Here is a 27190-nt window from a genome sequence, read left to right on the forward strand (position 1 = left end):
TTGCATTTAATTGCTTTAATCAACCATATAGGGCAGCCATCCACATGCTCCTCACAATACTTATATACACAAAATATACAGTAACACAATATACCCAGTAATGCTGAATTTTTACTCATTCCTCCTGTTGGAACTGGCGTAACTCAGGTTTTGAACATCCTTGCTTAGACATGCTTTTTCAGTTCATCAAGACATCATTTTAACTTTCTAGCTGTTGTCTTGAGGTGTTGCTTCAGTATTTCTAGATAATCATCCTTCCTTATGATGCCATCTATTTTCTGAAGTGCACCAGTTCCTTATCCATAACATCCAAAACTCCCCCATGATGCTTCCATCCTCATGACTTATAATTGAAATTGTGTTCTTTAGATTAAAAGCTTTATCTTTTTCTCCATACATACTGCTGATCATTATTGTCACAAAGTTCTTTTTTTTTTTTTTTTGCATTTGGCCTAAAGGCTGGTGATCATCTGCAAACTTCATTCAGGCTTTTTTTTTATGCTAGTCTTGGAATAGTTGCTCCTTCCATGTCCAACAGTATTTCAGACCATGGAAATGTACATATGATCCTCTTAATGTTGTAAGTAAATCCTTTAGTACCTGGTGCCTCCAACTCCTTCACCAGTTCCTTTGTTGGAGTCTTGGGGTTCAGTTGAACATTTCAGGCCAAAGTTCAAAACAGGGACAGCCTGAAGAAGAAAAATATGTTAAACTTAGTCATGTAAACTCCCAAATAAATATTTGCCTATAAACTGGTTCTGGAGCTCATCAGATTATTATTCAACGTTATCAGATTATTTTGTACATGTATAGTCACTAACTGATGTTTGATTAACAACCCTGATGACTTGAGAATGAGTCAGTTTCAGTCACACCTCAGTTATTTTTTATTGCCCTGTTGTGTCATGCTAGGCACTTAGTTGTTTGCCATGCTATAATTGCCATGTTGTAATCCACTCTGAAACAAGGAGAAAAACCACAGGGAGCACAACAAGATTATTGTGATTAGAAAGCTGTAGTGTTCATCTCACAATGATTTATCCTCCATAAGTTGTTGAAAGCCCAAGGGTGTGTTCAGGGACGTATCACCCACGGGGGATGCGTACGTTTCATCACCCCCCACTTTTGTTGAAACACAATTTCATCCCCCGCACTTTTGTCAGATTAAAATGACATCATTATGAAAATTATACAGCTACTATAAAATGTGTAACAAGGAAGTAAACTATTGCCATAACGTTAGACAAAAAACAGCCACGCAATGGACTCAAAACAGTTTTTCTCACCCGACCAATCAGCAGTTGCATGAATATAATAGCCAGTTTGCATAGTGTGCCGAAAGCACTCAATAATACAGTATCTGTCTGCAGAGCTGCAGAGCCAACACCAGTTTTACCGCTCCTGATTCACTGTTCCAGGTTTGACGTCGCATGCGGTGCTTACTGTGCCTGGCTCTGCGGCTCTGCACACAGACCCTTCTCAAAGCGCTTGCTATGCCATCGTTCAAACAGTTGTCCCAGGTGCCATGCCCTAAAAGATTGTGTTAATTTCCATAGGACTATTAATGCTGTCCTCTTTTGTCGTGCAATATTGACAAGGATGCAGAAAAGGAAAAGGCAGGGGACGATTGACTCCTTTTTCAAGAAGACCCAAGTAAGTTGACTATATTACCCCTGCACCTACAGGCTTGCAAACGTGCCACTACTTTGAGTAGCCTACTGCTCAATTACTCAACCACTGCACTCATTTCAAGATCGAGGATCCGTGGTGCACTAGTTTTATTTAAGGCAGTATTGATTGAAATGCTTAATGTTAGTAGCATACTAGCCGGCTAGAGAGAGAGAGGCAATATTAGCTATGCTTATGTGACTCGTGTTGACTCGTGTGATTATCAAACGTTGACAGAACGCACTCAAATCTACACCAACAGCACATTTCTGTTGTGCTTGATTGATATGTCATGTGTAATGGGTATCAGGTTTTCACAAAACTAATGAGGCCTTGCTCAAAATATCAAGATGTGTAGGCAAATGATAATTGAGTGGAAGGTTAAGGATGGCTAAGGCCAGGCTACAGTGGACAGGGAGTAAAAATCAAAATTCCACATTTTAATTTAAGATGTTTTAATTAGGAGGATAAATATGAGAAAGATGGGGCCAGGAGTGAGGACAGCAGTATGGAGGAGGCAGAAGGAGAAGGCAGACGAGAGGAAGGAGAAGGCAGATGAGAGGAAGGAGAAGGCAGACAAATGGAAGGAGAATGCCAGGATGAGGATGCTCATGAAAATCAGGGTGCAAATAATTGTGCTTAGACTGCTTCTTGTTGTTCCTGTAACATCAGCAGAAGCTGAAAGGGGTTTCAGTAGCCTCCGAAGGCTGAAAACGTGGCTGCGAAGTAGCATAACACAAACACGTCTTAATAGTGTAGCTGTGTGTCATGTTCAGAAGAACAAACTTGACCTGTTGGACAGACAAATGATTGCTCAACAATTTGTTTCTTATAAGGAGCAAAGAAAAAACACATTTGGTTGTTTCAAACACAAATAGTGTGTCAGGGTAAAGTAAGGTTGTCGGGATTTGTTGACAGTGATGTTAAATAGTAGTAGTTACTAGTTGTAAAGTCAGTTGAGGCAAGTTTTTTATTACGAGTGTGTGTGTTTGTACCAAGTCTACTTTTCATGCATTATAACTGCTTATCACTTTTTAAAAGAGTTTTTCAATTGAGATTTAAAGGCATTTCAAATCGAATGAATGTTCAATAATTGTTGTACAGTAATGTTATTTGGCCATTAAGTGTTTGTTGTATGTGTAGTCTATTGCATCATTTTCAAATTTTATGCATTAAACCTGATGTAATGCATGATGCAAACAAGTTTTGTACACGAGTTTGATTAATTAAAGACATTAAAAGCAGGAACTGCCCCGTCTTATTTGAATGCTATACTAAAGAGGTCCTTCCAGGATGCTGTGCTTCTCCAACATGAACTGATTAGCCATGACTCCTGCTCACACAAAGCGATCCCAGTCCAAACTGTTATGCATGATGGTGTATGATCTATACACTGTGTATGACTTCTTGGGCTATGTGAAGTTTTTGGTTTTGTGTATACCAGTGTAGGCAGCAATACTGACATCTCTGTTATAGAACAGTATCCTGTTACCTAGAATTATCACTCAATACTTTTTGCCTTCACTTACTGAATAATTACATAGCCCTGGCAGTAACAACACCAAAACCCAACATGATAGATCTCTGCATGAAATGCAGAACTTGGCTGGAGTCAACTGGATTTATAGGCTTTCTGCTGTCCTCCCTTTCATTTGCATCCATGGACCATGGGTATGAAAAAGTTCCATATCGGTCATTGACAGTACATCACAGTGTACACGCCGGGCGTGTATATAGCCATAAACTGATTTCTAATGATATGGCTTCCCCATTCTAGAACACCCCCACTTTTGGAAACACACCCCTGGGTGTGTTAATCATATCTTGTTCATGTTAGTAAACAAACTGCAATTCTACCCATTCGTCTCTGTCAGCTCTGTTGAATGTAGTTATGTCTGGTATCACTGTGTCATTGAACTTAGACTAATTAGTTAAGTAACTGCTCACTTGTTATATAGAGAGCTAAACTTTCAAACTTGCACTTGCAGTTTGACAGTGTGGCTTAACCTGAAACATGAAATGAACCTAATTTTAACCTAATTGTATATAATAGATACATGAGACTGGACATTTCTAGTAATGGGAGTAATAATGATAGTAATGCTTTATATATATCCCATATTCATAAATCATAACTGTGCTTAAAATCTTTGTAAGTTGGTCCTATAAATAATTCTTTGATAAATCATGTTGTAATGCAATCATAATCATGTTGTAAGGCAAATGATTAGTGAACTCATTATAATGCCAAGTGTTGACTCAGTGATGACATTTAAAAAAAAAAAACACCTTTGGTGCTCTCTACAGATGACAACAGATTGGGCTACAAGACCTGTACACATTAGTTCACACATTCCAAATAACGGATTTTAAAAAAGGGTAGCATTGTTGCCACATTTTAAAAGTTTATAATGTGTTTATAAGCATTATTTGCTTTATAATTATTCATATGATAAAATTCATAAAATGTATTCATAAAGAGTGTTACCATGAATCATGAATGTTTTTCTATTACATAATAGAAAATTTCATGCAAAAAAAATCTGAAGATTAATTTAAAGTCAGAGAATTCAATAACCTATGTAGATTACAATATAACCATATCAGATCAGTGACTAGAATGTTTTATTCCCCTTTGAGGGAGGGAATTTCCTTTTTAAAAGCAGAAACTTAAGCAGTAGATCCCTTACCTACATATTTCTTCAAATAGATACTACCAAAAGCAATCAAACCTTTTCTTAAAATATTTTTCTTCACACTGGCTCTGTATCCTTTAAACTAGCAGTTATCAAACACCTGATTTAAAAAACCTGACCTTGACCCCTGTCAGCTGTCCAACTGTAGGTCAATATCAAACCTTTCCTTTATCTCCAAGATCCTAGAAAGGTTTGTAGCACAGTGGTTATGCTCACAGCTATACAGGAATTACATTCATGAAATCTATCAGTCAGGATAGATTTGTGGCCTCATTATAGCACTGAGACAACACTTGTTAAAGTGGTAAATGACAAAGTCTCTGTGTGGCTAATAGAATGATGCAAAGGAGGCGAAGAGTTGATCTGTCAACATTTATTCTGGATAACAATGAATGACAGGACTATCAACACATGGAGACAGGGGAAAGAATTTTGGCATACCCCTTTCCAGACATTTCAAACATGATTTAAAAAAAACAACAAAACAACAAAAAACAAAAACAAACAAAAAAAACCCATTGACATACTGTAGGCTACATACTGTTCAGTAGGCTACATTACACTGTGTGAGATAAAACAGACTATAATAGTCGAGCATTTAATATTGATCATATAGTGTAGTTTACAATGTACAATAAATGAAAAAACATACAATAATAAATAAAATATTAGACAGATCTTAAGAGTTTTCTTAACACAGTCAGGCAAACATACCTAGAAAACAATGAATGACAGGGCTATCAACACATAGAGACAGGGGAAAGCATTCTGGCATCCCTACAACATAATACACCAGTTAGCACCCAGCCAAATAACTCCTCAGATAAACACTCGACTTTTCACACGGAATTTTATGACGCTAATTTACATATTTGATCTGATACAAACAGCAGATGTGTGTCAAAACATTCTTACTTCAAAAAATAAACATCATATCTTGAGGAAAAGATAAAATGTACTGTATTAATGAATATTGTCCATGCAAGATTCACAAAGCCAGCTTACCCCTTTCCCGACAGCCCAAGCATGATGATGTCCACAGGTGTGTTACACTAATTAACACCCCATCAGAAACAATAGTGGAACCATTAATGGAACCCAACAAATTCACTTATTTTACAATAGAGAGATTTGGGGAAGTTCAAAAAAAAACCCCAAAAACTTTATTCATATGAAATTATGACATTGCTACATGTGTGTGGAAGAAGAGTCTGGAGACAGAAATCTTAGGCTACATCCACACGACAACGGCAACGAGGTTTTATTAAAAAAATATCGCGTCCACATGGGCAACGGATCAGTAAAATATCAGGTACATATGGCAACGCAACGCTTGCTGAAAACGATGCAATACACATACCACACCTCTACATGCGCTGTAAGACGGTCCCATCGGAGACACCAGAACAATAGAAGAAGTAGGACGCATGCACATAAACCCCTTCTTCTACCCGGCGTGAAGCACTCTCAGGAACAAACACACAACAACAACAAGAAGATGGCTGCGACTATGCGAGGAAATCATGCCTTCTGTGTGTACAAATTAGTTTTATTAGTGTGCATAGTTTTATATAACTTAATTTTCTTATTCTGTGTGAACATTTTGAAAAGCATTTTTATATAATTTATATAAATTTTTATATTGTGTGTGAACATTTTGAAAAGCAGTCTTATCCAATAAAAAAAAGAAATTCAAGAAATGGTTCAGTTACTTGTTTATTTAAAAGAAAAGCTGTATACAAAAGTGAATGCAATGTAGTGGTTCATACAAAACAGCAAGAGTGCTGCTTGTTCTAGTCATGTGGTTGTGACGTCATTGTAAACAAATCCGTTCTACTCATCCAGACGACTTCGCAACGGCGCCGTTGCCAGATTTTTCCACTCTGGAACCCGTTCTCAAAAAATATTGTTTTGGAGCACCCAAAACACCGGTGCCGTGTGGACGCCAGGCCGAAACGATAAACAATTTTATCAGATTCACCTGAATCCGTTGCCGTGTGGACAGGGCCTTAGTTTCGCCGTTGTTAGCCTGTGCTATTGCTCTGGATAGCACTGGCTTGACTGCTTTATTAGCATTCACTAACACTACTGATGAAGGCAACACTGGCTGGAAGGTTACCTCAGTGCTGTGCTGACAGTGCCGACTTACAGTTCTGCTCACGCTGGCCTTCGAGAAGATTGAGGGCAATAAATTTTTGGTCCCTCCCACTATAAATCAAAATCTGTTTGGTTAATTCATCTGTCACTTCCCACATAAACATACACTGCCATGGCCTTCTGCCCCAGCAATGAAGTCCTAACCAATGAGTGAGTCAGCTCTAAACTCTTCTCAACCTAGAGACAACAAACAAAAAAAATCTCATTGGATAACTCTAATGTTTTCAGGACAGTAACCCTTTCATTTTTGAAGCAAATTTGATAGAAAATGAGGCCAAATTAGAATCAGAAGAGAATAATTATAATGAAATGATGAAAGACATTAAAGAATGAAAGGAATTAAATATAACAAATGCTGATATGTTTGGAAGGCCCTGACGGTTCCCATCTGCTGATTATTGATTGCACCATAAGCATTTTCCTTAATGGACTAGAAAATTTTGTTGGAGTTAAGGGAATGATCCTCTGCTGGCTCAGGTCTTATTTAACTTATCATTATAATTTTTATATGGTATGTAAATAATGGTTTCTCTATCCAAACTAAGGTAAAGTTTGGTGATCCACAAGTTCTGTTTTAGGCGCACTGCTTTTTTCTGTATATATGCTATCTCTAGGTAAAATAATTCACAAACATGGTATAATTTTTCACCATTATGCTGATGACACACAGTTATATATTTCATCAAAACCTGAAACACCAGCTTAATAAATGTGTCAAGGACATTAGACACTGGATGCTTAGTAACATCCTTATGCTTAATTCTGATAAGACAGAAGTACTTTAGGGCGGCACAGTGGTGTAGTGGTTAGCACGGTTGCCTCACAGCAAGAAGGTTCTGGGTTCGAGCCCAGTGGCCGGCGGGGGCCTTTCTGTGTGGAGTTTGCATGTTCTCCCCGTGCCTGCATGGGTTTCCTCCGGACGCGCCGGTTTCCCCCACAGTCCAAAGACATGCAGTTAGGTTAATATGGGATGACCTTGAGCTAAGGTGTCCTTGAGCGAGGCACCTAACTCCCAACTGCTCCCCAGGCGCTGTTAGCATGGCTGCCCACTGCTCTGGGTATGTATGTGTGTGTGCTCATTGCTTACGTGTGTGTGCATGTGTGTGTTCACTGCTTCAGATGGGTTAAATGCAGAGAAGAGTTTCACAAGTGTATGATGAATAAAGTTGTGCTTTTGCTTTCTTACTTGTACTAGGACCACAGGCAACTAGAAGTAAGCTTTCTGGCTCTGGATGGCCTTTCAGTTAAATAATTTTTATCACTGGCTCTCCTTTTAAGCTCATGTAGATAATTTTACTAGGATAGCTTTCTTTCATCTCAGGAATATTTCTAAGATTTAATAGACTTTAAGTTTAAACTGTAATGAATTCAGAAATGACTGTGATGCTCATACTCATAAGTTGCTCATAAGTTCCTGTTGGCACAGTTGCTCTTTTTGACTATGTAGTATGCAGTTATAGAAAATAAATTATTTACATATTATCCGGTGTCACACATGAGGATGGGTTCCCTTTTGAGACTGTTTCCTCTCAAGGTTTCTTACACATGTCGTCTCAGGGAGCTTTTTCTTGGCACTTTCAGCCCTGTTAAATGTACTATACAAATAAAATTGAACTGAGTGGAATGTAATGAAATAATCTCTTGTAATCCCAAACTCATTTATTTGAAAATGAATACAATTAGAGGCAGCATAGTGGACAGCACTACAGTGGTTAGCCATGTTGCCTCACAGCAAGAAGGTTCTGAGTTTGAACCTCGCAGCTGTCTGGGGCCTTTCTACGTGGAGTTTGCATGTTCTCTTTATGTCTGCTTATCTGGGTGTTCTGGTTTCCTTCCACAGTACAAAGACATGTGAATTAGGTCAGTTGGCTACTCTAAACTGCCCATAGGTGTGAATGTGAGTGTGAATGGTTGTTCGTCTCTTACCCCTTTTCCACCAAATCAGTTCCAGGGCTGGTTCGGAGCCAGTGCTGGTGCTGGTTCACAACTCGTTCAACTTGCGAGCCAGCTGAGAACCAGTTTGCTTTTCCATCGCTCGCGGTGCTAAGCGGAGCCACGTCATTACGTCGCTGTATACGTCAGTTACGCCGCTGTATACGGAAGTTACGGCGCTACGTTTACATAAACCTTGGCGCGAATATCGAAGCAAAAACAACATGGAAGAAGCAGCAGCGGCAACAACAACAACAATAATAATAATGGATGACTTCGCGTTTGTACAGCTGCTGCTTCTTGTCGCTTAAAAATGGCGATCTTTCGCAGTCTTGTTATTGTTGTTGGTCTTAACAACTCCGCCCCCCGCTGACGTAAGCAGTTCTTTCCTCTGGCCCAGCAGAGAGTTGGTGCTAGCCTGGAACCGGTTTTTCTGGCCCCAGAGCCAGTTCTTTGTCAGTGGAAACAGAAAACCCGGTTCCAAACTAAGCACTGGCCCCGAACCAGCCCTGGAACTGCTTTGGTGGAAAAGGGGCATCTGTGTTAGCCTTGTGACAGATTGACGACTTGTCCAAGATATACCCCGCCTCTTCCCTGAAGTCAGCTGGGATTGATTCCAGCTTCCCCCATGACCCTGAAAGATAAGCAGTATAGATAATGGATGGATGGATGGATGGATGGATGGATGGATGGATGGATGGATACAATAAATTAAAATGAAAATACCTTGAAATCCATAGTCAAAGAACCTGTTTTGCTGTTTGTACTAGTTTGTTGTCTCCTATTCCTGTTCATGACCGAGTTGATGGACATACTTAATACTTTGTACTTAGATAATAGAGAACAAGCTCATCTTACAGATTCACTGATAAAGCCTTTGGTATTTTCGTGAAGAAGCATTTAGATAGGGATATGGTAGATCCTCCGCCTGGCTGATTTGAGGCTGTCTGTTAAACAGTGCAGTGGTTTTCTTGTTAGAGTGCTGTAGAATTTGGTGGTTTTATTGTTAAAGTGTTCAAGTTATTTCAGGGGAAAACATTTTACTGAACCTTGTAGGCACAGGTTAAAAAGAACCAAGTATTTTACCCTTAGCACTTGTGCTTTCCTTCACCACAAAGTACAGGACTGCTTGTCAGATTGCTCATAATGGCATAGTACTGTGTAACTGATGCAAGAACTAATGGCAGTAATATAACTAAATACATAATACCCATGCCCTTTGGAGATCCTGTGTTCTATGTGATTTATGATAGTGATGAATTCTATGTCTGTCACAGCATCAGACACAGATGTTAGAGTGACATCAAATTTTTACCTCCTTTTTAATAGTTACCATATATAAACACTTTCTTTGCTGACAAATAATGGCTAATATGTTTTTAGCTGGCACGGTGGTGTAGTGGTTAGCGCTGTCGCCTCACAGCAAGAAGGTCCTGGGTTCGAGTCCCGGGGCCGGCGAGGGCCTTTCTGTGTGGCGTTTGCATGTTCTCCCCATGTCCGCGTGGGTTTCCTCCGGGTGCTCCAGTTTCCCCCACAGTCCAAAGACATGCAGGTTAGGTTAACTGGTGACTCTAAATTGACCGTAGGTGTGAATGTGAGTGTGAATGGTTGTCTGTGTCTATGTGTCAGCCCTGTGATGACCTGGCGACTTGTCCAGGGTGTACCCCGCCTTTCGCCCGTAGTCAGCTGGGATAGGCTCCAGCTTGCCTGCGACCCTGTAGAAGGATAAAGCGGCTAGAGATAATGAGATGAGATGTTTTTAGCTAAGCACATAAAATTATGATTTTGTGAAAAGAGAGCAAATGACTGTGAGTAGCACAAACACTGATCCAAAACATAAGATTTAGTGGAAATAATCACATTATATTAACTACTTACCTGGTAGAATCAATTGCTGTGGTGTCTCTTTATATGCATCAAATCCACAGAGGCATGAGTTCAAATTGAAGGGCAACCTTATTGACAACCTTATAAGACAACCTTATTGCCTTAAGAGATCCACTCAGTGAGCTGTGAAACCAAGATTTGGACTGTTTATCATCTGAAAGCTGAGGCTTTCACTGTTATCTCTGAGATGGCACATGTAGGACCAATCACAATTCACAACAGTTGGCAGTTTGCAGCATTGCAACATGGGACCTTCTTCAACAAAATACAAAATCTGTTCCATCTTGTACTGCCATTTGTCAGTAGGGGCCAAACAAAGAGTCCCTGGAACAGAGTAAACACTTGGTTTAGAAGTATCCATTTGGTTTCTACTTTTATTCTTATTCTTCCAGGCATAATAGTTCTTGATTTCTTCTCTGATAACAGCATTGATGCAGGTGATAACAGGTCTGGCTTCAATTTGTGTACTTATTAGTACACGCATTACAAACAATGGGAACAGTGGCCTGACTTTGGATTAGAAAAAAAGAAAGACAGACAGTCTTCTGTTACACATAAATACAGTATAGTCACATTATTTACTTTGCATATCACAGCTTGTTAAGAAATTGAGGTCAGAGTTGCCATGATATGGCACCACTGGAGCAGAGAGGGTTGAGGGCCTTGCTCAAAGGCCCGACAGTGGCGGGATGTGAACTCACATCCTTCTGATTGGTAAGCCATACCCTTAACCACTGAGCAACCACCAGCCAATTAAGTATACTTTGTTATTATTAGTGATGGCATGGTGGCCCATGTATGGCCACCTCACATCTGGATGTACACAAGCACATGACTTATTGCTGTCATGCCAGTGACTTAAAAACAAATAAACAAACAAACAAAAAAAGTGGTCCTAATATGCAATTTGCTGGAGCATCATTTAGTCTATTCTGACTGGTTATAATTTATTCATGAATTTTGGTTTCACTGAGTTCTCTTGTTGCATTTCAAGAGGTTTTACTTTTCTACTAGCAATTTGACACTTGACTGAATGCTGTAAGTATGCTATGTACATACAATTGCAACAAGTATTAAAAGAAAAAAATAAACACAGGCATCCATGTTAAATGATGAAAAAGCAACCTAATGTCCAGCAGTAAGCTGTTCCACAACCTTGGACAGAGATCACAAAAGCACAACCCCTGAGTTTTAGCTGAGAGCAGAGAACAGCCAACAGAGTTGATTTCTTGATCAAATCTGCAATCCCCAATTCCTGATATGAGGTTTAACATTCTGTAACAGCGGCCCTAGGTTATTTATTACACTGTTTGTAGATTTAGTGTTCCAAAGAAAAATAATGAATAACATCTGTTTTGTTTAATGTAATTGAAGAAAATAATTTGCCATTCAGCTTTTGATATTTTCCAGGCGCTCATTGAGACACTTCAGTGAGCACAAATCATTAAGCTTCAAAGGGAAATAAAACTGAGAAGTAAACTTCCCCCACATAATGTTTTCTGAGAATTTAGCATAACTATACAATTGCAGTAACCTTTAGGTGTGATTGTCATTTATTCATTCACACTTCTTCAGTAACCGCTTTATCCTGGTCAGGGTTGCAGTGTATCTGAAGCCTATCCTGGGGATGGGGCCTGCAACACCCTCTAGATGGGACACTAGTCTATTGGAGGTCACTATGCAAACACATTTTGTACCTAGGAGCAATTTATCTAAGCCAATCCAACTACCAGCATATTTCTGGGAGGTGGGAGGAAACTGGAAAACCTGGAGAAAGTCCATTCAGACACTCGAAGACATGCACAGAAACCTGAGCTCAGAATCAAACCTAGAGCTGCTAGGCTGTGACAGAGACCATATTGTTCAAACAATAGTCTCTGGCTCTGTTGAGTGATTTTCCTGACAGCAATTAGCCTATGAGTGTACTTGGCTAGACTCCAAAAGCCTGGCTAAAACCCAGAGTCTGCATGCAAACAACAAGCTCCTCTAAAACTACTCTGACCATCCCACAACCCCTACAACCCTTCTCTTTTTATGGGATGGGTCTATTTTAAAGGCTCCAAGCATGGCTGCCATTGGGTTGTTTGGACCTTTTTATATAGCTAATTACACAAGCATGGAATACAAACACAGCAGAGGGAGAACTGAACCACAGTTGGATTCACATGGAGCAAATTTATTTGTTTATCCAATAGGGATTCGAGGTTCTCTCCACAGTACTAGACCTGCGGGGATGTTTAGCTAAGGATGGGTATATAAAAAGTTTCCATTAGTGAGATATTTGAGGGCTGTGTGTGCATGGTTTTGTTTTTATCATGCACAATCTTGTGTCACCTACTAGTATTGAAAATGTGGATCTATTGACAACATATGATCTGTATTATTAAAAAGTACATACTTCCCCTGGGGGGTCTGCAAGGAAATACTGAGTCTAAATATGAAAAAGGACAACATGCAGAAATTGTCTTCAAACACAGGAGTATGTTTTTGTAGTTACTGCAAGGGGGAAATTGAGGTCAGTTTAAGGCTGGCAGCTGTGGTGTGACTAAGGCATCATGTTACAGTTAAATACAATGTAGTGTCACATAACAAAATGACAGTTTAGCATTAGCCAGTAAAAAATGATGCTATATTTGGTTGTGTGTTTTGGATTATAAAATGCACATTGGCTATACCACAGGCTATGAAGTGTAACTGACTAATAATAGTAACTGCTTGAGTAATAATAATAATAATAATAATAATAATAATAATAATAATAATAACTTAAGGTTCAATGTTGCTTTACAACAGCAGTGAAAGCATAGAGCAAGTTATATGAGATGACAAACTAGAAGGGTGAGGCTATAAACTCAGGAGCAAATACACCCTATTTTTTCCTGTTTGTTTACTTCAGTCTTCTCTTTCCCCCTATACACCACAGACAGTTTCATGACACACTGATACTTTGGTGATTCTGACATGCAAATGCTGGTGTTTATTACCTCGATTATCTATAGAGTTTTGCAAGGCATGTGGAACAAGACGAGCATAGCTCTCCTCACTGATAAAACACCTATTATTCTTGGAAATTATATAAGGTTTAAGAACATGAAAGGTCATGCTGTAATAGAAAAATAATCATCAACAAGGTCATGTGATGATTTCCTTATAGTTGCACAACCAAAAAAGTGTTTCATCTGCCCACACTAACAAGTTTTTATTTATTAAACAATCATATTCTTTATCCATTTGTAGTTACATTTAATGTTGTTTAAGGTCTGTGCAACAAATTAGTTATTATCAGTTACATAATAGCAGTTGTAAACTGTCGTTCCCTTGTACAAAAAGACAAAAAATGCACAGTGTTACAGAGAAACCACATAGCATCAGCTCTGACTGTTACAAAGACTGCTTCCAAAAATGCTAAACATATATCTCCTTATAAAATCTTCACCATATCAACAGTTACACGTGTTTTTAGTCCATATATATGCAGGGTCCACCATACAAATCCTTGTGTAAGTTGATATTATAGAAGCAGTAATGTATTAGAACAAGGTACCTGCAAGGTATCTGGTACTACTGTCAAATCTGTGCTGTAACAGATTTCCTCCATGTTGTCCCTAAGGAAACAGGGACAACATGGAGGAAACTCCATGTTTCCTGCATAACTTGGAGGAAACTCCATGACGAGAAAGAAACTCTTTGCCTCCGTTTCTTCTCAGCTCCCCCCAAAAAGCTGGTGGTTGGATTGGCTACACTAACTTACCCATGTGTCTTCTTATTGTGCATATATATATATATATATATATATATATATATATATATATATATATATATATATATATATATATATATATATATATATGTATGTATGTGTGTGTGTGTGTGTGTTGCCCTTGTGTCCAGTGTTACTGGGATTGGCTCCAGATCCACTGTCACCTTTACCAGGATAAATCTAAATGGTTCACTCTATGGTCTTATCCAGTCACCAAAACATTTGGCATGCACTTATGTATATTACTTACTCTTTAAGCATACATTAAACCAAGTTTAACATCAATTACTGTACTTATGATCTGCGGTAAGCTATGGTGAGCTGCCCATTGGCCTTTGGTTTTCTGTACGGTTATGCTGGGTGAATTTGGTGTGCAATAAGGGTATTAAAAAAGGCATTAAAAAGAAAGAAGTGAGTCAGTGACACAATGACCATAACAGCCAATCATTAAAGCAGTACACTCACTTCCTAAAAAGACTGATGATGTACCACTGGTACAGACAATTAGAAGAAGAAACCTTTGTCACATGCACACTTCAAGCAGAGTGAAATTCATCCTCTGCATTTAACCCATCTGAAGCAGTGAACACACGCGCACCCAGAGCAGTGGGCGGCCACAATAGAGTGCCCAGGGAGCAGTCAGGGGTTAGGTTCCTTGCTCAAGGGCACTTCAGCCCAAGGCCACCCCATGTTAACCTAACTGCATGTCTTTGAACTGTGGGGGAAACCAGAGCACACCCACGCAGACACAGGGAGAACATGCAAACTCCACACAGAAAGGCCCTCGCCGGCCACTGGGTTCGAACCCAGAACCTTCTTGCTGTGAGGCGACAGCACTAACCACTACGCCACCCTAATTAATTCAAGTAACTGCAAATTCACAACACTGAAAACCATGTGTTCTTCAGCTATACACCGATTCTTTTAACTAGATTAATAATACTACTCTAATGTAACATGCTTAAATATCACATTTTAAATGTCAAATTCAGACTTCTAATGCAGAGCTGTAGAGTGGGAATATAGGGCTGAATATTGCTAAACATGCTAGCTGAATTCCCACCTGTTCTAATATGAAAATCACAGTCATACACATATGAAAGAAGGTGCTCAATTTGTGTCCTATGTGAATTACTCTTACTACATGAGCCATGTAATCTGCCAACATGCTTCCTCAAACATAGTGGTGCAAAATATGAAGAAGGATGAACTGGCAATCAGATTCGTTTTTCACTAGCAGGGCATGTAATCAAATGAAGTGTTGTTTTACTCGAATAGACTTAAGGTGAGAGGCCTCAAGCAGAAAGAACACGGTTACTAAAAGACTACCACAATGAGTCATATGTACAACCCCGATTCCAAAAAAGTTGGGACAAAGTACAAATTGTAAATAAAAACGGAATGCAATAATTTACAAATCTCAAAAACTGATATTGTATTCACAATAGAACACAGACAACATATCACATGTCGAAAGTGAGACATTTTGAAATTTCATGCCAAATATTGGCTCATTTGAAATTTCATGACAGCAACACATCTCAAAAAAGTTGGGACAGGGGCAATAAGAGGCTGGAAAAGTTAAAAGGTACAAAAAAGGAACAGCTGGAGGACCAAATTGCAACTCATTAGGTCAACTGGCAATAGGTCATTAACATGACTGGGTATAAAAGGAGCATCTTGGAGTGGCAGCGGCTTTCAGAAGTAAAGATGGGAAGAGGATCACCAATCCCCCTAATTCTGTGCCGACAAATAGTGGAGCAATATCAGAAAGGAGTTCGACAGTGTAAAATTGCAAAGAGTTTGAACATATCATCATCTACAGTGCATAATATCATCAAAAGATTCAGAGAATCTGGAAGAATCTCTGTGCGTAAGGGTCAAGGCCGGAAAACCATACTGGGTGCCCGTGATCTTCAAGCCCTTAGACGGCACTGCATCACATACGGGCATGTTTCTGTATTGGAAATCACAAAATGGGCTCAGGAATATTTCCAGAGAACATTATCTGTGAACACAATTCACTGTGCCATCTGCCGTTGCCAGCTAAAACTCTATAGTTCAAAGAAGAAGCCGTATCTAAACATGATCCAGAAGCGCAGACGTCTTCTCTGGGCCAAGGCTCATTTAAAATGGACTGTGGCAAAGTGGAAAACTGTTCTGTGGTCAGACGAATCAAAATTTGAAGTTCTTTATGGAAATCAGGGACGCCGTGTCATTCGGATTAAAGAGGAGAAGGACGACCCAAGTTGTTATCAGCGCTCAGTTCAGAAGCCTGCATCTCTGATGGTATGGGGTTGCATTAGTGCGTGTGGCATGGGCAGCTTACACATCTGGAAAGACACCATCAATGCTGAAAGGTATATCCAGGTTCTAGAGCAACATATGCTCCCATCCAGACAATGTCTCTTTCAGGGAAGACCTTGCATTTTCCAACATGACAATACCAAACCACATACTGCATCAATTACAGCATCATGGCTGTGTAGAAGAAGGATCCAGGTACTGAACTGGCCAGCCTGCAGTCCAGATCTTTCACCCATAGAAAACATTTGGCGCATCATAAAACGGAAGATACGACAAAAAAGACCTAAGACAGTTGAGCAACTAGAATCCTACATTAGACAAGAATGGGTTAACATTCCTATCCCTAAACTTGAGTAACTTGTCTCCTCAGTCCCCAGACGTTTACAGACTGTTGTAAAGAGAAAAGGGGATGTCTCACAGTGGTAAACATGGCCTTGTCCCAACTTTTTTGAGATGTGTTGTTGTCATGAAATTTAAAGTCACCTAATTTTTCTCTTTAAATGATACATTTTCTCAGTTTAAACATTTGATATGTCATCTTTGTTCTATTCTGAATAAAATATGGAATTTTGAAACTTCCACATCATTGCATTCCGTTTTTATTTACAATTTGTACTTTGTCCCAACTTTTTTGGAATCGGGGTTGTAGATCAGTGCCTATCAGTAACACTAGCATCAAGATTAGTAACAAATCTAACATCTAATCCTGAGAGGCCAAAGGTTTTCACAAAGATATTTCTGAACAGAACCAAAAGTCACTGTTTATCTTGTGATATCAGATGGAAATAAATATAGGTATGTGCATACAGGGCCGTTGACAGCTTTGGCTGGGCCCGGGACAAAATAATCTGAGTGGGCCCCCCCCCAAAAAAAAATCTGAGTGCCCCCCCCCCCACACACACACATACGCGCGCACGCACATCGCCACACAGCAACCACAGTCAACCATTTTATTTCAACATTTCAACATATTTACAGTTTGAACATTTCCTTAGTCTGCAACTATTCAGGTGCGAAATGCAATGTGCCGGACTTTTGCTGTGGCAAAGTCGTCAATAAGGTAATTGAAGTCCAGCTTCTTTGCAAGTTCGCGCTCTATAGAGAGCATAGCCAGCCCATTGAGCCTCTCCTGTGACATGTTTGAGCGCAGGTAGTTGATAAACCAAAATGATTGTTTACGGGATGGAACTGGGCCTCAATGAGAACGGAGTTATGGCTTTCCCAAAATCTGAACATAGAAGCATCACCACTAGTGATGTGTACAGTGAGTTTTTCAGTGTATTTTTTTGTCTTGTTTTTCATAAACGTCCTTTCCGTACTCGATTTAGAATGTTACAAAAAAAATTGACACCCTCCCAACCACGTAACATTAGCCTATCTGACCTGGGGGCTGACACGTTTATTACGGATAAACCAAAAGGATTACAACGTTCCCTGGACATAGAACTGGACCGAGAAGATTTCAAAATCTTAACGTGTAAGCAACAACAATAAAACAGAGGTTGTTTTATTCATTTAAGGCTTATTAGGCTACTTTCATTAATTGCGCTTTTCATACAGGCCTATCATTTTTCACTTGAGCAAGGGAATTGTTTGAAGAGTATCCAGTCTAAGCAAAAGTTTAATGTTTTGCAACAGACTAACCTCAAAACACCCCATTTATAGCCCATTCGTTACATTAAACTCTATCTAGCTGGCAATTTTTCACATGCCGTCGTATCTACACGGGATGATTTCCAACAAAATAAGGTTTAATTAACAAGAGGCAGCGTTCCACGGGCTTTCAGCTAACCGGAGTCCAGCTCAGCGCAGCTCAGCAAGCGTGCCTAAAACATTTGGATATGATTGCGGGCCAATGTGCTATTCTTTGCTTCATTGAGATATATGCAACACAGTGTTATTAAACCGATATGTTTATGAAATAATTCAATGCCCTGTGCATTTCAGTGTTCACTCAGTGTACCCTGCTATCCCCTACTTTATAATTATGAATGGCGCGTCGCGCGTGCTGGGGTTACATTACGGGGCTGGAAAAAAGTTATCTGTGTCTTACCTGGCTCAGCTGCCCCACTGCATCATCTGAATCTTTTCTAAAATATCTATGCAGTGAGCCCCTGAGGCTCTTGGCTTCTTCATCTCTTTTTCTCTTTTCTTTTCTTTGCTCCTGACTTGTGCATGTTGGCAAACGGGCTCGCACGCTTATTGTTGAAGCGTTATGATGGAATAGTGCCGTGTTATTTGGCGCCTTAATCAAAGACCAAACCATTTCTGCATTAGGGGTGGTAGGTGGGTTCTTGAATCTATTTTCGAAGACAATAAAGGCAAAAGAACCAGAAATCATTCATTGAATGTAAATATAGCACATTTCCCCCCCCCAAATCAACACATTTTGAAATGAAACAGAATGATTAATGGCATCTTCATGAGGGACCAGTTCTGGGCCCCCCCTCATGCCTGGGCCTGGGACAAAATACCCGGTTGTCCCCCCTGTCGACGGCCCTGTGTGCATATCACAAAATTAACATTGACCTTTTACTCTGTAATGTTTTTTCTCTAAAAATATTTCCCATGTGGTGATTACCACATTTATTTTACAATAATTTTATGGACTAGATGCAAGCTAGCTAGAAATATGTAAGGCCCTGGTCACACTCCAGCTCCGATGGGTTTGCGAATACTTGGTGATGAAAAATTGGTAGCATCGCCACCAATCGTGTGATGCATGGCGAATGTTCTCTGAGCTTCGCAAGTTGGTTTTTTGGTGTGTTTCCACCTTGTGAGTGGGCAAAAACATTGAAATTTTTCGCAGTGTATGCATTGAAATTTGGTGGCGATGTTTTCATTGGCAAACTAAGCAGCGAATGCTTGCAGATGGGTTTGGGAGTACTTCCCAAAGCTCAAGGAAGTATTGCCACCAAACGCCTCATTTTCATCAATAACTCATTGCAAAGCATTGTGAGCTGTAGTGTGACCGGAGTCGAACCTTCGAAATTGCTGCAGGAAGAATGTGTTAGGGCTGGTGGAGGTATGGCGAAACTAGGATCCAAAAACAGAACACAGACAGTAATCCAATAAATAAGATTATTTAATACAGGGAAGAAAGGGCGTGGCAAATAGGTAAACAGACAGGACAAAAAACAAATGGCAAAAATAGTCCAGGCAAAAAGAGACAAACAACTTGACAAAAACACGAGGCAGGCAAAGACAAAAACGCTAGTGTGAAAAACATGGGCGTCGCCACCATTGAATGTGAAGAGGACGTGTCCCCTTCACATTTCATAATTCTTCGTTTGAAACCCCCCCCCCCCCCATTTAACATAAAATATTAGTTCACCCAGCACCTTTTCTATTGCTTCGTGAAAGAATCCATTCCACTTGATCGATAAGAAAATACACAGACCACTGAAAATCCACTCCGGGTTTTCCGGGCGTTACCTACAACAACTCACCGCACGCGAGTGAATCTCAGCGCGAGCAGAGACATGTTGGTGCAGCTGCTCGAAAGTGGAGGAGGTGACGTCAGCCCCATTGCCACCTCACAATGTCTAGCTTTTGCTAAAACCTTATTCTTTTGTTATATGCCCTCAAAATTAACCCTAGGCCACGTTAAATTAATGTTCAACTAAACAATGACATAAGCTTAGCCTAATGGGGTATTCCATTATGCTGGATGTTATTCCAAGTGGATTGTGAAGGAAAGGGGGATAAAAGTTATGAAGTGGTAGAAATTGTGGTGGCACCAATGTAATAAGGAGATATATCTATAAATCTATTTGTTATACTAATCTGTAAATGTTACTGTAGTACCACCATTGCATGTAGGTTGACAAAACTGCACTTGTTCATTGTGTGAAGTTCTCTTTTACGTGTCATTGCTTGACACAGTGTGATTTTGTGTTATGAAGACTGCATGATGCCATGTCATTTTTGTTATGAGTATCACTAAATCGGAAAAAAGTAAAATGCACCCACTAAAGTCACTGTTGGTGGTTAACAAAATTGCACCTGTTCATTGTGTGAAGTTGTTTTTTATTTGTCACTGTTGCTTGACACAGTGTGATTTTGTGTTATGAAGTTTGCATGATGCCATGTCATGCCTGTTCACTGTGTGGAATTAAGAATATTCTTATTTTTAAACATACAGTTGAGTGTCACTCTTGCTTGGCACAGTGGCATGTTGTGTTACATCTAAAACTAAATAAAAAAAGGAAACACAAAATAAAAAGTAAACTGCACCCATGCACGGTATTTTTCTCCGTGCTGTTACGGAAGGCAGTCACATTTCTCTGCTCTCCTCTCCCTTATTTTTCCTGCTTGTGCTCCTCTGTCTCATCTCATCTGTCTATACGTTTGAGAGACTCTCTCCGCACTGCTCTCCAAACTAAAAAATCATGGAATTGATAAACTGGTCTCTTAACAAAATTGACACAGTTTTCTCGACCAGAAGCCTGGGTTCGGGGGAACCCGCCTGTCCTGCTGGAACGTTCACGGCTGGCTACACGATGGATGCGTGGGAGCAGTGGCGGCTCATGTGCCTGGCGATTCTTTCTGTGGAGGACATTGAAGACATCTACCTATTCGGAACCATGATTACAGGACTTTTGCTGATTGGATTAGGCATTGCCCTGGTTTATCAAGGAAATCAGAAAACGGTGACAGCTGTTCAAAGCCCCATAAAGCTGCCCGACATGATTGAAGCGGTGGGCAGAGCTGTCGGCACTCAGACTTTGGCTATTCAGAACTTGAACCGCAACATGGATGACATCATGGAGAAACTTTCGGCTTTGCAAAGGAAATGGACTGATTTGGAGACCAGAATGGACAAACAGAGTGGTCGTGTAAAAGAATGCGTCTACTCGCCCCAAGACCAAACAATCCCAATCTTGTCTGCTTTCGGCTCCCTCAGACAGCACTGGCCTCGGCCAAGGCTGTTGCTGGGTCAACATCTCCCCCTGAAGGTCACTGCTGTGAGACGCTCTCGCATTCCTTCCCCCACTTCCCACGGTCACCGCTTTTACCCCCAGTGTGACAAGCAGGTGCGTGAACCAGTGCCATCATGGCTGCAGGAACGGACGGCTGCTTGCTTGCGCTGGGTTACCTCTACCTCCTCCCCCCTTACCCCCGATCGCCCCCTCAAGTCCCGAGTTTTCATGTTGTAAAGTGTACTTGTGTTATTTTGTGCTTATGTGCTGAGGTGTTTTTTTTAATGTTCCCACACTGTACTCCTCACAGGAGCATAGTGTGGGGGTTGCTTTTTTTTCTCCTCCCCTTTCCTCATGTTACTCTGTATTTTTTTATTTTCCCTGTCTACTCCCCCTCTGTCAATTGTATGTGTGTATGTAAGGACAGGTTGATGGTCAATTTCGCTGGTACTTGTGACTAGTGATAATAAAGGGTTCATTCATTAAAAAGTCATTGTTGGTGATAAATTGTGTTACATTCATCTTATTATCTTAGGCATAGCAGTGGGTTTAAAAACAGGCTGATGAATATATGGACTAGTTGAATGAGGACTTATTGTTGAGTCTCTAAAATAGTCATTAAGTAACTTTTGTAGGTAAAATTAGGTGTTTCACAATCTGTTAAAAATGCACCAGAATACAAGAAATGGCATCTAATTAATTAATTTTCTGGGGGAGGACCCCCACCCACATTAAAAATGCTTCTGATGCCCCTGGTGAAAAACCATGAACAAGAAAAACATTAGTACAAAAAACCCATGAGAAGCAAGAGCGGCACAGAACTGGCTAGAGGAGCAAACGAAACGCTCTGGCAAAAACAGAGTCTGAGAATGGCCTTTAAATAGGCAGCAGTGAAAACCAGGAGGGGAGAAGGAATTACTGTCCCGGATCCGCGCTGGCGTGAGAGATCCGTAATCTCCGGAGTGGATGATCAGGGCGGAGCATGACAGAATGGGACAAAATAACACCTGAAACGCTTCATCGCCAGGTCATCACAGGGCTGACACATAGACACAGACAACCATTCACACTCATTGCTTGGTGTCTTCAGTCCCAAAACATATTTCAAGTGTTGTGAGAAGGAATGGCAACATTACAAAGTGGTAAATGCTTTACTGTCCCAACTTTTGTTTTTGAAATGTGCTGTAAGAATCAAAAATGAAATGTGTTTATTTAAAAAATAAAATAAAATTAATGAAGCAAAACATCAAATAATGTGCTGTTGTATTGTTTTGAGTGCAATACAGGTCAAAGATTATTTACAAATCATATTACAAACAGGGTGGCATGGTGGTGTAGTGGTTAGCGCTGTCACCTCACAGCAAGAAGGTCTGGGTTCGAGCCCCATGGCCGGCGAGGGCCTTTCTGTGTGGAGTTTGCATGTTCTCCCCATGTCTGCGTGGGTTTCCTCCGGGTGCTCCGATTTCCCCCACAGTCCCAAGACATGCAGGTTAGGTTAACTGGTGACTCTAAATTGACTGTAGGTGTGAATGTGAGTGTGAATGGTTGTCTGTGTCTATGTGTCAGCCCTGTGATGACCTGGCGACTTGTCCAGGGTGTACCCCGCCTTTCGCCCGTAGTCAGCTGGGATAGGCTCCAGCTTGCCTGCGACCCTGTAGAACAGGATAAAGTGGCTAGAGATAATGAGATGAGATGTTCTAAGGGTGAACAGTATAGACCCCTTTCACATGACGTCACCGCGCCGCGAGATGTTGTTAGGCGCCATATTGGAAGACCAAGTACATGCACTCACAATATAAAACAAAGTACGAGCGAGAGTAAAGTGACACGATGGATGATAATTCTGGGTATGTGAGTACATTACCAGCTGCAGAAAGGGCACGGTATGTGGAGAAACTGGCTGTGATTGATGGGTTTGACCCATATGATAAGACTTGCGGCAAGGGAGAATGGAAACATAAGGAGGACCGGACACCAATTCTGCCATCTGTTTGCTACCCAGACATTGTAAACTATTTGTTGTTTACACCCAGTGCCTACACTCAGTGTTCGAACTATGTCGATATTTTCAGGGGGGTCCCTTTTTTTCCCTGGGGGGCGCTTGCGCTTGTCTCGGAGCACGGATCTCCAAACACATGAGAAGCCTATCTTACGCACATATCACGCGGACTCCACACCTCCACACACGCATCGCGTCTGAAGTCATAACTCATCAGGGGAAATTGTGTCCGCATTGGCATGTTCAAAAAACAACCTCGCGTCAACAATGATACCACACGCAAGAAAAAAAAAAAAAACAGTCAGGCTACTCAACAACCAACCTGGCAGCAGCGAGCAAGCCCCAAACCATCCTAAATTATTATTATTATTAAATTGTAGAAGTCTGGGAGGCTTGCTCCTCATACAGTTATCAACTTGGGGCCAATTTAGCATGTTTTAAATCTGAATTTCTTGCGTTTGCTTACCTCAAAGTGTCCGCAGATCATGCACAGACTTATCCATTATATCCACAGTTTTTTGCGAAGTCTCACACAGGTTTCTTTCAAGTCTACTGTTGGGCCAATAAATCATAAATAAAACAGCTCAGATTTGTTTGTTTGAGTCGTTTGCCACTCCACTTTATTCTCGTGGGTTCACATACCGCTGCCGTTATTTCCCCCTAATCACGAGTTTGTTGGTCTTCCAAAATGGCGCAGGGTCTGTTTACTTCCGGTTTCGGGTGACATCAGTGAAAGGGGTCTATATACATATACAAGGGTGGCTGTAGCAACTGCTTTAAGGGGTAAATAGTTAAGCTTATGTTATTATTTCTCCCTAGGTTAACAACTCACAGTGACTAAATAATGAGATGATATGAGATATTACAAACATTTACAAATTTCAATTTCAACCTACCATCACAATTTTTTCTGATTTGACTTTTTCTCTTTAAAAGTTGGGATGGTAAAGCATTTACCACTTTGTAATGTTGCCATTCCTTATCACAACACTTACAAGATGTTTAGGGACCAAAGACACCAAGTAATGAAGTGTTTCAGGTATTATTTTGTCCCATTCTTCTGGCAAGCAGGTCTTAAGGTGTGCAACAGTACAGGGTCATTCTTGTCATATTTTTTTGTTTCAGAATTCGCCACACATTCTCTGTTGGGAACAGAGCGGACAGGCACCCTCTTCTTCCACAGCCATGCCTTTGTAATGTGTGCAGAATGTAGTTTTGCATTGTCCTGTTGAAATCTCCCTGGAAAAGATGCTGTCTTGAAGGCAGCATATGTTGCTCCAAAATCTCAATGTACTTTTCTGCATTAATGCTGCCATCACAGAAGTGTAAGTTACCTTTGCCAAGGGCACGGACACAACCCCATACCATGAAAGACCCTCACTTTTGGATTTGTTGCTGGATTTGTTGATGGTCCTTTTGTCTTTGGTACAGAGCACACGGTGTCCATTTCTTCAAAAAACGACCTGGAATACTGATTTGTCTGACCACAGTACATATTTCCACTGTGTGATGGTCCGTCCCTGACGCCTCCAAGCCCAGAGAAGTCAATGGCGCTTCTGGACACAGTTAACATAAGGCTTCCTATTATAACAGTAAAGTTTTAACTGGCATTTGTGGATGTAACTCCGTATTGTAGTATTGATGAAGGTTTGCCAAAGTAATCCTGAGTCCATGTGGTTATATCAGCAAGAGATGAATGACGATTCTTGATGCAGTGCCATTTGAGGGATCGGAGATATTATGCACCGTAGAGGGTGAAATATCCAAATCGCTTCCTATCTTTCTTTGATGAATATTTGTTTTTAAACATTTCAGAAATTTTCTCATGCATTTGTTGACACACTGGAGATCCTCAGCCCCTCATTGCTCCTCAAAGACTAGGACTTTCCTGGATACTGATTTTGTACCAAATCATGATTACAATCATCTGTTGACATCACCTGTTTCAAATCACATCGTTATTTGTTTTACCTCATTACTTACCCTAAATTGACCGAGACCCAAGTTTTTTTGGAATGTGATGCAGGCCTGAAACACAGGAATGGATGTATATTAACAAATGAAATGAAGTTGACCAGACAAAACATGAAATATCTTGGGTTCAGTGCAATACAAATCAAAGTAAATTTAGAAATCACTGCTTTCATTTTTTTAATTTGCATTTTCCATACCATCCCAACTTTTTTCCTGATTTACTGTTGTAAAAGGATACTATAAGAAGAGAGACAATGTAACAAATTTTCCTCTCATGGAAACGAGAACACTTTTCTAGTACCTGTTCTACCTGCACAAAAAAACAAGTCACATACAGTCTTGCTGTTTCCTACATCTTTTTTTTTTTTAAAAATACATCAACGGTCAATTAATCCCTGCTTATGTTTGACCCGTTGACCTAAAAGGGATTTTGAAAGGAATATAAAAGTATAGAAAGGGCAGATACACTCACTGACCACAAAGCTCTAAAAAGGAACAATAAATAGTAATGGTAGAGAGGAATAATATCCATGAGTCAGCCAGCAGCTGGATCTCTCTCTCTCTCTCTCTCTCTCTCTCTCTCTCTCTCTCTCTCTTTCTTTTCTCTGTGTGTGTGTGTGTGTGTGTGTGTGTGTGTGTGTAACGTGAGATATGGAGGCAGAGAGAGAGAGAGAGAGAGAGAGAGAGAGAAAGGGAGAGGTGAAGCAAGCAAGAGAAAAAGAAAAACAATCATGGGCTCTACACTGTAAGGGTGCAGTGGGCAGCCTGCCAAGAGTAACAACTCACGCATCCAGTCAGGGAGGACGAGAGAGCTAGAAGGAGATAAAGGAAGTGGAGAGGCAGTGTGAGGGTGTGCATATCTTTAGTGATGATTTGAAAAACAGGGCAAAAGCGTGCGGCTAAAACCTACACGAGGTCGTCTGCCTCTTCTGAGCCACCACAAGTTTAACCTTCTCAGTGTTTGTTCTACTCTTCCACCCTGATACACAACCCTCCTACACAATTTAAGGACACACACACACACACACACACACACACACACACACACACACACACACACACACACACACACAAAGTGCACAGCTGCACGTAGCCATTCTTCCACAGTGCCAAGTGGTTAAAGTGTTGGTTTTTGCCATCACACCACATCACACACACACACACACACACACACACACACACAGCTGCACCATAGCTGAGGCAGCAGGGTACTGAGTGATAATGTCGTGGTTTTGAGTTGTCATTTAAACTTGGCCTATTTCAAACTATATCTCTCTTTCTCGTTTGTTCAAAGTTCATGCTGTTCACAAGAATAAGAACTGACTTTTAGCTCTCTTTAATTTACTCAATCTCATAAAACATTATGGAGTTACTTCACAGAGCTGATTAAAATTAAACTTACTGTGCATATATGCATATAAATATTATACAGCTCTAAGCTGTAGCAAAATATAATGCTTATTTTTGTTTCACTGAATCATCTATTTGACACAATAAATAAAGCAATAATGAAATTCTTACTACACAAAATAGGCACAAACACACCCACCCACACATACACTTGTGAGCACTAGCCAAATATCCCAACAAGGGTGTGTATTGCATATTGTGTTTGTGTGCCCATCAGATATTTGTATACTTGCGGGGGCATTTGGTCCTCACAAAGATATAAACTCACACACACACACACACACTGTGCAAAAACAAAGGATGGGATATCCTGTTTTCCAATGAGGCAACGATGCCTGTGTGTCTAAAAATAACAGTTTTATACTAAATCGTTTAGAAAAGTATGCACACAGAAACACAAAGAGAGCTGTCTGTATGTACTTTGATGGTGATGTCATAGTGATATGGTGAAACTATCATGTAAAACTGCAAAAGAGAA

The 27190-nt window shown here is 40.4% G+C and overlaps 1 long non-coding RNA gene across 1 annotated transcript in view; it reads left to right on the forward strand.

Moving 5' to 3' along the window:
- The first annotated feature begins 1426 nt into the window (after positions 1–1426).
- The window catches only part of LOC132893843 (uncharacterized), a 28075-nt gene continuing 2311 nt past the window's right edge, over positions 1427–27190 (forward strand). The window contains exon 1 of the long non-coding RNA XR_009655598.1: positions 1427–1653. This is a non-coding gene — a long non-coding RNA (uncharacterized LOC132893843). The remainder of the gene's footprint in view (positions 1654–27190) is intronic.

The sequence above is a fragment of the Neoarius graeffei genome, chromosome 11 (assembly GCF_027579695.1).
Source record: "Neoarius graeffei isolate fNeoGra1 chromosome 11, fNeoGra1.pri, whole genome shotgun sequence".
NCBI classification, from domain to species: Eukaryota; Metazoa; Chordata; class Actinopteri; order Siluriformes; family Ariidae; genus Neoarius; species Neoarius graeffei.